A 12,124-nucleotide genomic window follows, 5' to 3' on the forward strand; every position below is an offset into this window, starting at 1 on the left:
ACACTTCCCATTTGTGTGTCCAAACTTTTGACTGGTACTGTATATAGAATACAGTATATAGCCTACATAAACAGAACAGTTATACAATAAATTCTATTTTTATGACTGGATTCTGCGATTCCGTCCATGTTTTCTGCATCGCGGAAATCATAGGGCCCTACTAATGTAGCAAACGAATATGATAAGCTCATTGTGAGAGTAAAAGACGAGGGCATTGATGTTTATTTACTTAGCATTGAGTCTCTCCAAGTAGGTGACAACGTAGCGTTAAATCACCATTCAACAGACTCAAGCCACCACCTCATTGCCGTCTATTGGACTGCAGAAAGATACTAACTTTTCAATCTGCTACGTTACTGACTGTACTGACAAACTATGCTGACACCGTGTCTGCGCAGGACACGACAAAGCGACCGTTAAAAATCATTTGAACTTTGTGTCAGCACGTCATAAATAGAACGAGGCATCAGTTTACTGCATCCAGTGTAGACAACATCACTGATTATAATGGGTTCTATTCTACACCGGACGCGAGCGGCGCTGTTGTGTTCTCACACAAGTGTTGTTTGATAATGCATTGAGTTAGTGTTCAGTGATGCATCGAGTTTGATTGTGCTGAAAGCATTCTGTCATGCCTGACCAATGTATGTGTTCTATTGTATTTTGTCGTGCCGCGCGATGTGACCGATGTGATAAGCATAAGTTCTGGGCCGTGGCGCGGCCGGTATAAATACCAGCATTGACTGAATGGCCGTGATCAGCTCCGGTGGCCGTAACACAGGCTTCAATGCGCCACAGACGCGTGCCGTGATGCACAGATCAGCTCTAGTCTCTAACGTCATTGAATCTGCTGTTAAAAATGAACTATCCATTCATCATATCATCATGCAAAACTAAGAATTAGAATCATTGTAATGTGACGATCAAATATAGGTGCGGGTGGGTGGCGGGCGGATAATTTGAAGCAGCTGACTTGGGTGAAGTTTGAGCTCATCCGTGCACCTCTACATTACACTGACCTGGGTCGCCAGTAGCAAACAATGGAGCGCGCTCTGCTGGACAAACTAAGTAATTACACCATTCAGAAGCATTTAATCTGCGTTATATGTTCTGTAAAAAAAAAAAAAAAAGTTCATATCGGCGGCATATTCGCAGATACCGATATATCGGCTAAACGATATATCGGTCGGGATCTATTAACAACACTGCAAGTTTTCAAATACCCACAATTTTTTTATACTGGTTGTAAATACAGACAGTGTTTCTTAAATGAAGTTTTGTCAAAAATGTAATTAAAAATAACATTCAGACATGGTCTTAAATGGATCACAAGAACACGATCTAAAATAATTGAAATTGTTTTAGATTTTCAAGGCTCCACTAAATACTGATTTACCATGTTTTTTAATATTAGCATTCACTGTATATTGGCACTGAATGCAATCATAGACAATGTAAATTTATTAAACGTACGTGTCCATAATTTTGATGAAAACCTTATTTAGCAATTTGTGTGCCTTGGCCTTCTATTCTGGATAGTTTTCCCAAGTACCCGTGCGTGTCCAGGCCTCCCTTAGCTCAGCAGATGCTGAGCACTGAAAATAATGGGCATAACAAACATGAATTTGTGCCAGTGCTACACGCCAAAGAGCCCATGGCAGTTAGCACTGCCAAGCACATGTGCTGGGTCTGAACATGAGTGTGTGTGTGTGTATTTGTCTGGCTCTAGGTCCGCTGTGCCAGCCTGGCTGTGGGCTCTGAGTTCGCTGGAGAGAGGGTGTGTAGCATTGTCAGCGAGTTGCCAGAACATTTCAGGAGGTCTGTGGGCCACGGTATTCAACATCCTGCTGGAGAGACAGGAGTGCAGTATGGTGCGTCGAGAGGTGAGTCCATCCAGCTTCAGCTTGAAAACAACAAAAAACTGTTTGTGTTTACCCAGACTGCTTCAGACTGAGAGTCTAGAACTGCCCTCCATGGACCATCTGATGCATGCTGGACTCATAAAATGGAAAGTGCTGGTTGAAAACTGGTAGTTCCTAACTGACAGTTTTTTTTTTTCTTTGTGGTATGATCTATTCCAGATAAAAAATTTCAGCAACCATTATTCCAGTCTTTAATGTCATATGATCCTTTAGAAATTATTCTTTTCTTATTACATTTCTTATTATTATAAATTCTAAAGAGTTATGCTGCTTAATATTTTTGTGGAAAAGATGGTACACTACCATTCAAAAGTATACATTTTTTTTTTCAGCAAGGATGCATTCAGTTAAACAAAAGTGACAGTAAAGACATTTATAATGTTAAGAGAGATTTATATTTCTATTAATAATTGACTACAAATAATAATTGAGCACTAAATAAACATTATAATGATTTCTGAATGGCTGCTGAAAATTCAGCTTTCTTCACATAAATAAATGACTTTTTTTTTTCTTTTTTTCTTTTTTTTTTAATATATTCAAATAGAAATATTCTATTATCAATATAGATAATATTTCACAATTTTGCTTCATTTTTAATCAAATAAATGCAGCTTTTTGTGCATAAGAGACATATTTCAGATATATATATATAAATCAGAAACATTAAAAACACATCTTAATTATTCCAATATATTTTTACCGGTAGTGTATAATGAAATAAAAAAGTGCTTGGTAGCTTTACAAATCAGTCAGATGGGCACTTCCTGTCTAAGTGGGCAGTTCTGTGTTAGAATAAGCTACAGTTATGATTAGATTTCATGTTGCTAGTCAAAAGTCTGCAAGTCGTATTCGTATTCATTATTAGTATAGGGTTAGTACAAAGACATATTCAGAAACAGGAGGAAAAAAAGATGTTAAACTCACATAAACAGTCACAGTTTAAAGGGAATGTTTTAGCTCTCTTTTTGAAAAATTTGCCACTTGCTTTCTGCGATTCCACTGAGAATTCAACCAGCATGCATTTCCATTCATTTACAAGAAGATGGCAGTGTTGCTGACTTTTATGTTCCCCTTCCCTATAGGCAGCGTTTATTTTGCAAAACCTCCTTGTGATGCCAATGCCTGCTAATGCAGAAGAGGCCAAAGAGTGTGCCTGGCAGGTATGTTTACATGAGAATAAACTTTCAGAATTGAATATCAATAACACAGCCGGTCTTAAAAGCTCTGTAGACATAACAAATCTGTCTATGGTGATTTCTGGTTTCCTCAGTATTATATTTCCTGTATTTTTCATTTTTCTGTCTTTCTGTTTTATCTTTTTTCCCCTTCTTTTCTTCCATTTCTTGTGTCTCCCAGAGCCCTTGTGTGCATGATGAGGATTCAGGCCTGAGTCTGGTCGGGCTTCCTGCCCTGCAGGCTCTGTTGTACCACTGCCAGTTTTTTGAGAGTGTGGGCCAGATGGTGAAGAGCTGTTACACGGGCAGACATGCCTTCACCCTCAGCCCCCCTACACTTCCAGCCAATGTCACCCAGGGTACTGCGTCCACACGCCCAGAGCACTGCCAACTATTAGTGGATGTCTGACTCAGTGACATCCATATGCTTACACACATTATTAATACTGTTCTGTACTAGAGATCATGGCCGGTGTTCTGCATATTTTAAATGATGGTGTTTACATTTATCATTCTCTTGTTATAACAGAATTTAAAGTATTAGTAAGCTGTTAGAGGTAATTACTCCAGTGCATGTAATTTAGTAGTACATTTGGCTGTTCTATTTGTAAATGAAGCAGAGTGTGTTTCTTTATGTAGAGACAGATCTGAACGATTCTCTGAAGCACTGGAGAGAGCTGCTTACTCCTCTAAACCAAACTCAGGGCTCAGGATCCATGTCCACCTCCAGTACTCTGGTCAGTAGAAATTTGTGGTTGACCAAGGGTTTCTTTTCTAGCAGGGTTTCTGCAGGTCTTAAAAAGTCTTAATTTACCCATCCACAAATTAAGGCCTTAAAAGACCTTAAATCAGAGCAGCAAGACTTAAATTCATATGTCATGGCATTAAATGTTGCATTCACTGCTAAAAAATTAATGTCTTTCTCAGTATTTTTGTCTTGTTTTCTAATGCAAATATCTAAACATCCTTAAATCAAGATACATTTACTTGAGATGCAGAACAAAGATATGAAGTCTTGTTTTCTGTGAAATTTAACAAAATTAAGTAAGTTCGTGCTTAAAACAAGTCTGTCAGTGGGGTATGAAAACTTGTTTCACAATCATTCACTATCATATTATATTATAACTAACAATAACTGTTCACTAGACAACATTTCTGCAGGTTTTATTACCTTTTTAAGACCAAGTAAATCAAATTTAAGGAATAAATGAAAGGGAACACAATACATCAATATGCTCTCTAAGTGGATATGTCTAGAGAGAGCACAATTAGCTTACTTCCAAATCAATCTCAATTACTTTTAAATTCCTTCTAAAAACAGTAGCTTAACTAGAATATGGAAATAACTTTTACTGTACCTTCTGATCACAGTGCAAAAAGTGCTGTTTGTCTTGTGCAGTTTTTTACTGTTTTTAGAATCAGCTGACAGTGATGATCTCAAAATGACCAAATGCATGATTGAGGGATTAATCAGCCTGGCTGATACATGTTGGTCTATCACTGCACTTATAATATTATAACTAATAATATTAGTAAAACTGCAAGCAAATTGCCTTGATAATTAGAGATGGCACTCTTTGGTTGAGATGGTTACTCCTTGGTAACCCCTCAATAATCAATAACTTTAAATTAAAAACAAAAAAGTCAGAAAGAATCTGCAGATTTTTCTAAAATTTTCTGTGCTGTTTTGGGTGGAAAATATATAGAATGGTATAATGGTATTATAATATGGTTATAAGAGAGCTACACACTTATAGATAGCTGCAGGCAACATCAGATTAGCCCAAATTAGCCTGAATTGTTTTCATAATGTCATGAATGTCTTTTTGTTCTTCAGATTTCATCAGGTAGCTCTAGTGGGACTCATTCTCCAGTTCCAACCCCAGGTGTTATTGGAATCCAAGACACTCCAGTCAACAGACTCACTGCTCAAGGTATGACTTGGGGAGGAAAGCAGGGAATTTTCTACTAACTGAAAGTTTGGCCTTAAGAAGAAATTTTTTTTCAGTGTTCTTCAGTGATTTGAGGTTGTTGTTATTTTTTTTTGCTCTAGGTCAGAGTGACACGGACAGCTCAGACTACGCCCTCACTCGAGAGTCCCACCCAAGGGGGAGGACCGAGCCTGTCGCTATAGTAACCCCTCATCTGTTGCTAGCTGTGTGTGGTTTACTGGACAACCTGCTGGCTGTGCTTCCTGAGTTTAATCTATCTGCCCTCAAACAGAACCAAATACTTCAGGACATGGCCAGGTTAGAGAGACGTGTGAAGACAAACAGATGTTGTGCAGAGTTTTGGCATTATTTAGATATTTTTAAAGCATCATACTGACATTTTATTAGTAAAATGAGTGAATATTTATTAAGATTTTCTAAGCTGTTAATCACAGACATGCATTGCGCATGTGGATGTATGACATGCTGCAAACCCGTACACGCCTCTCACCTCATTTTCACACACACTCGCAAATATAAATATATTCTCTTGGTTTACCTGCCAACACTTTAACACAACCACATCCTGCCTGCCATCTGCCTACTCTTTCAAAATACCAAATTGTGGTTGTTTTGTCTCTGCTGGTTAACAGCAAAGACCCAAGTAAAAGCTGGTTAACAGCAAAGACCCAAGTAAAATGTAAAAAATGACACTTTAAACTTAGATTCTGTTTATGTTTGTTTTTTATATATTTATTCATCTGTTTAGACTGCAAAAACCACGTGAGCTCACCTACATGACTTCGTGTTGGTTTTCTGCTGTCTGTTTCAGTGTTGTGGGTGCGGCGGCCATATCTCAATGTGTCAATGAGTTAAGGACACCTCCTGCCAGCTGCTATGGAAGATGCCAGGAACCAGGTGCATTATGGGAGTTCAGCTATAATTTTCCACATCCACTTAAACATCAGTTTGTCAAAAGGGAATGGTTGCCTGCAGAACACCACAAAAAGCTCTGTAGATTTCCACAAAATTGGAACACCCATCATTCACAAACTTCTATACATCCTCAATCACATGCATGCTTGTTTATTAAACATTTTTGACAGCTTAATAATAATTTTAGCTAATAGTGTAGCACTAGAAAGTTTCATCCTTGTCCAGTTTCAGCACTTGACCAAAGTTATGACGGATAAAAAATGTATTTTGTATTTGTTTAATCTACAGATGTAATATCTCTTAACCTACTTCAAAAAAACAAAGTTGTTAACATGGGCATCTGTTGTTGTTGCAAGCTCCAGTAGTTTGTTGTTTGTTCCTTTTCTTCAGTGTTTTTTTTTTTTGACTCTGAAACAAGTCACATACACTATATAGATACCCTACCAAATGTGTAAAAACTAAAGTATACTTTGTGCTTAAAGTGATAGTTCACCCAAAAATGAAAATTCTGTCATCTCAAATGTTCTTAAGAATATCTTATTTTTTTTCTTAAGAAGAAAATGACAGTCTTTATCTGACTGAATAAATGGTGTTTCTTGCTGAAGACTCACTGATAAACTAAATGAAAAATATTTCAAGGATTGTCTTTTTGTGCTGCCTGCAGATTACCGTAATAATCATAATAAGCATGCAGTCTATTTTTGTCACGACCAGCTTGACGGGAGCTCAGCTTCACGTTTTTAATGTGTTTAAGGTTTAAAGAACCTGTTTCAAGATGTAGTGATCTGTTTCATTCAGTAACAGTAACCGCGTCTTGTGTATGTGTATTGTTCATGTGCGCTCAATACTGCCAAAGATTGTCTTATTTATAGGCTAAAATTAAAAACGAGCTCCCTATCCGAGTTGTTACTGAATTTTGAATTCAGCAAAAAGTCACGTCACACGTAATCATGACCAATCATTCTTTACATTGTCAGTCATTGGTGTGTGTCTTCAGAAAACTCGTGCACATCCCTATTAATAGTCCTACTATTTATTATATGTAGCTAGTGTTGTTGTAATGCTGAAATATAACAATTTAATTGAAATAACCCAATACATTCATTAAATCATTCTTACCATTTGGGATTTAAGACCAGTCTGAGGAAGTTATTTACTTTAAGAAGTTATTTGCGATGATTTATTTACGATGATTTCTTTAAGAAGAATTTTTTAGGAATACAAAATATTCTTAACTTTTTTCTTAAGTTAGAAAATAAGAAGAAAATGGCAGTTAAGAAATATCTTCTTAATGTTTCGTTAATCTGGACCTAGGTTACCAAGTCACAGTCACAAAGGCATCGTAAAATGAATCAAGTGGTTTAATCCAAGTTAACAGATTTAAATTAGGCTTTTGTTCACATATAACCAGAGCAAATCCCATATAGTGAGCACTGTAGCTTGTGTGTGCGTCACACACTAGAACTAAACCTTGTTCAAATTCTTGCTCATCACACAAGCACATTTGAGCTTCCATGTTTACCATATTTGATGTGCTCTATGCATGTTTGTTGATCCTTGTTTATATGTAAATAAAAGCCTGAATTAAATTTGTTCATCATATAAAGTGATTATATCTTGAGTCATATTAATTAATTTTACAATGCCTGTTGTTGTAATGCTTAAATATAACAATTAAATTGAAATAACCCAATACATTCATTAAATCATTCTTACCATTTGGGATTTAAGACCAGTCTGAGGAAGTTATTTACTTTAAGAAGTTATTTGCGATGATTTATTTACGATGATTTCTTTAAGAAGAATTTTTTAGGAATACAAAATATTCTTAACTTTTTTCTTAAGTTAGAAAATAAGAAGAAAATGGCAGTTAAGAAATATCTTCTTAATGTTTCGTTAATCTGGACCTAGGTTACCAAGTCACAGTCACAAAGGCATCGTAAAATGAATCAAGTGGTTTAATCCAAGTTAACAGATTTAAATTAGGCTTTTGTTCACATATAACCAGAGCAAATCCCATATAGTGAGCACTGTAGCTTGTGTGTGCGTCACACACTAGAACTAAACCTTGTTCAAATTCTTGCTCATCACACAAGCACATTTGAGCTTCCATGTTTACCATATTTGATGTGCTCTATGCATGTTTGTTGATCCTTGTTTATATGTAAATAAAAGCCTGAATTAAATTTGTTCATCATATAAAGTGATTATATCTTGAGTCATATTAATTAATTTTACAATGCCTTTATGACCTTGTTGGATCTTCTGTGTTTTGGTTACCTGGACTTTCAATGGAGGTACAGAAACATCTCAGGTTTCATTACAAATATCTTAATTTGTGTTTCGAAATTTAACAAAGTCTTATGTGTTTGGAACAACATGTGGGTGAGTAAATGACAGAATTTTCATTTTTGGGTGAACTAACCCTTCTTAACCTTTCATTTATGTATACACACTCATACTTGAAAAATACAGTTCTCCTGAAAGTAGAATATGTAAAGGTGTGATGGTTTCTGGTTCCATTCCACTTTCTCTTGAACACTGCACCAATTAGTCACCTATTCGTTGTCATTTAGGGTTTTGAAACCAAAGTGCTGTATGTGTGGTTTTTGATAGGAAACTCGGCACACCTTACTACAGACTCTCTCTCTTTCTCTCCCCTCACCCTCCTGTTTCTCCCTCAGGTTCTGAGTAGCGTGTATTATGTGCAAAGTTTGTGTAAGCTCCTGCAGTCAGCAGCAATACACAGTGAGGATGTGCCATTCCACAGAGAGTTCTTCAATCCCTTGCTGAACAAGCTTATTTCCATCCTCACGCTGTCTGTCACTGACTTGGGTAACACAAAACGTCTTCACCAAATCACACCCCTCTTCCAACCAAGACCTTCGAATAAAAGAAAAGCGATTTGTAAGTGTTTTTAGATGAGTGTTTGCTTGTTTTGGTCCTCAGATGTGCAGGCCCAGGGTGCAGTGCTCAACTCCTGGGCGGATGTGTTGATGCTCCTGGCTACTTTGCTGTGCAGGAACCAAGCTGCGGTCGGCCCATCTGTCGGTGTGGCACTGGGGAAACTCTGGCAGTGCTTTTCAGGTGACACACACACACCCAAACCAAAGTGTGTTACAAAGGGTGGAGACAGGCAAATGGAAAGGGAAGGTAGAAAGAAACAAGAGTACAAAGAGGAAATGGTGGCAAACATAATGAAAGCGCAAAGGGATGGAGGGGAAAGAAAGATTGAGGAGTCTAGATGGAAGAGGATGTGCTAGATAGATGTTGAGAAGGAAGGAGACAGCTGAGGAGATGGAGACAGATGCAGTGGGAGGCCAGCTCATTATGCCTGTATGTGTGGATGGGTGTCCCTGCTGCATATGACAGACTGGGACAGAGACAGGGAGAACAATCAGCCTGCTTTAGATCTGATGGATGTGGTAGAAAAAACTGAAACAGGTGGGTGGGCAGTAAACTCGCTGACTTGCCTGCAGGTATCCAGGCTTTGGAAGCTGTTTTTAAAAGCCTGTGAGTTTGGAGAGACTTTTCCGTCAGATGTTCCCTTGTGGTGAAGATTGTTTGTTGTGAAGTTTTGCATCTTTTGCATCTTCTCGTCTCAGAGTTGGAGTTCGAGAAAAGCTGTGAAAAGTAAATATTAGGCATTCTTTATGTTTAGTCTTTGCTCTCTCTCGCTACAGACACTCTCCGAGTCTGTTTGGACCAGTCGGGCACCGAGTCTTCTCTCTACACGTCGACCCTGCACTTTCTGTGTGTGCTGTTCACAGAGGAGGCTAAGAGGAGATCAGAAGGCCACACGGAGGATCAGGCCAGCAAGGCCCACTGCTCCTCGCTAACTGCAGTCCTTTCTTCTGAGCCTGGAGAGGTCATGTGTGAACTATTATTAGAGGTAACAGATTCAGTTTCATGGACGCATATCACACTGCACTGTCTCAAAATGTTATTCTCAGATCTGATTGGTTGGCCACTTTACATGTCCCTCAGTTGGCTACTTCCTTCTATGTATGGGTCAGTGACAAAAAGTATGTCTAAAAGTCTAATCTAAAAATCTGATTTTGTAATGTTTTTGGGGGAAAAATATTGAATTGGTCTAAAGATACAGTGGATTCAGAAAGTATTCAGACATTTTCATTTCAATTATGTTGCAGCCTTATGCTAAAATTATGCTTATTTCTTCACATCAGTCTACACTCCATACCCCACAGACAAAGCAAAAAACAAATTAAATTACAAACATACTTTTTTTTTTATTTTTATTTTTTTTTTATATATAATGTTTTTTTTTTCTTGAGGTTATCGACATCTCCATCATATAATTTCTTTTTCTTTTTTTTTTTTTGTCTTGTTGCATAATGACAAAAATGGCTTCCTACATACCGGTTATACCATACTGACTTTGATTATGGTATAAATCTGATTAATTTATTAGTAGTATTTTAAAACGAAACTGCTTTATTATGCTTACATATGCATTCTTACATTTATTTATATTTGAAGAAATAATCATTATTAAATCATTACAAAAATTTTCAGAACAAGATGCAAATATTTTGTATTTTCTTGTTCAATTTACAGCAATATGAAAAGATTCCGTTCCAGGGCCCTCTGAAAAAGATGACGGCCAAAGCGCTCATGTCTTTATTAGCCTGTAGCTCCAGCGCTCAGAGTTATGCATGTAAAGGTAAAGATCACTTCACTGATCTTCAAAAAAAAACACAATGTGGAGATAACTTGTGACGTACAATGTAGACATTTGCTAGCGCTCACAACGCATGGCTCCCTCCTCATTCCACCCAAACCATTTATGGAAATCAAACACTATTGGTTTTGATGTCACAGCTATGAGCACAATTGCATATGATCACCTACTGCACATTAATGCATATTGACTATTCAGCATCCCAGTAGCATAAACATCATATTTATGTTCTGAGAGTGAACAAAATATCTTGTATAAACAAATTACTTTTTGGAGCAAAAAACTTGACTAACATTTGAGTAAACTTCAAGAAAAATCATAGAAGTATAGAATATGTCCCTCTTAAAAGGTAGTAGTTAAAAATATGTTATTCCCTCAACTAGGAGGAAATCTCACAGAAAGATTAATTTTAGACCAAGGTGATGTTATATTGTGTCTATTTCCTGGTAGCACTGTCTGATGGATGAGTACATAGACAGATACATGTCTCTTCTCACTCTTCAGCTGGTGTGATTGACAGCTGTGTAGAACGCATGAAGCACATTTACGCAGAGCTTCACCTGGAGTCTGAAAACGGGCAAGAGCACTCACAGGAGGAAGGTAACAGAGGGTTCCAGCAACATGATAGACAGCTTCAACATCAGAAACACTGAAAACCTGCTGAGAGGGAGGTGGGAGGTAGAGGCAGGTGAAGGGAGAGAGACAGTGCTGTCACAGATGTGACAATAAATGACAAAACTGAACGATCCTCGGGATCAGTTGATTTAACCACTTCATTTCCTTATGTCCGTACTGCTTTATGATAACTTTAATTAATAATACAACAATCATTATTACTTATATAATGCAGCTTATTAGTGAAATTTGTAAATACATGAATCAAGTTTTCATGACATTTATAGCAATGATAGATAAGTATGTCGAAGATGGTCTTTTTAAAAATCGACAACTTTTTTTTTATTTGTTTGTTTTTGTTTACATATGTTGTTTGTGTTTATATTAGGGATGTCAACGATTAATCGATGATCGATTAATTGTCGATAAGAGATGCAATCGATTAAAGCTATCGATGGTCGATTAAGTCGTTTAATTTTGGGCTGCGTGTGGCTCATGCGCAAAACACGTGCGAGCGGCTGTGAGTGACGGTATATAAATGTGTCATCATTAATTCATAATGTACAAATTAAGCTTTTAATGTGATTTAAACTTTAAAAGTACATTAAAATAGAAACAACACAAAGTTCTTCAACATGGAAAGCAATAGAAATATAGTAACTAAGTCATTTCCCCAGATAATTCTTTCATATCGGGCTCTGCGCTTTGCAGGGCTGCGGGACACAGGACAGATAGGCTGTTCATTCCTACAACTTGTTAATTCGTTCCTACGACTTATTAATTTGTGGCCACTGTCCATGTTTCATTAATTTTGTTCCTTAAATAACCCATGATTTAACT

The 12,124-nt window shown here is 37.2% G+C and overlaps 1 pseudogene; it reads left to right on the forward strand.

Annotated features, from left to right (window-relative positions):
* LOC107657791 (rotatin-like) overlaps positions 1-12,124 on the forward strand; it is a 90,383-nt pseudogene that overhangs the window by 67,605 nt on the left and 10,654 nt on the right.

This window comes from Sinocyclocheilus anshuiensis, unplaced genomic scaffold, assembly GCF_001515605.1.
Source record: "Sinocyclocheilus anshuiensis isolate Anshui unplaced genomic scaffold, SAMN03320099.WGS_v1.1 scaffold7, whole genome shotgun sequence".
NCBI lineage: Eukaryota > Metazoa > Chordata > Actinopteri > Cypriniformes > Cyprinidae > Sinocyclocheilus > Sinocyclocheilus anshuiensis.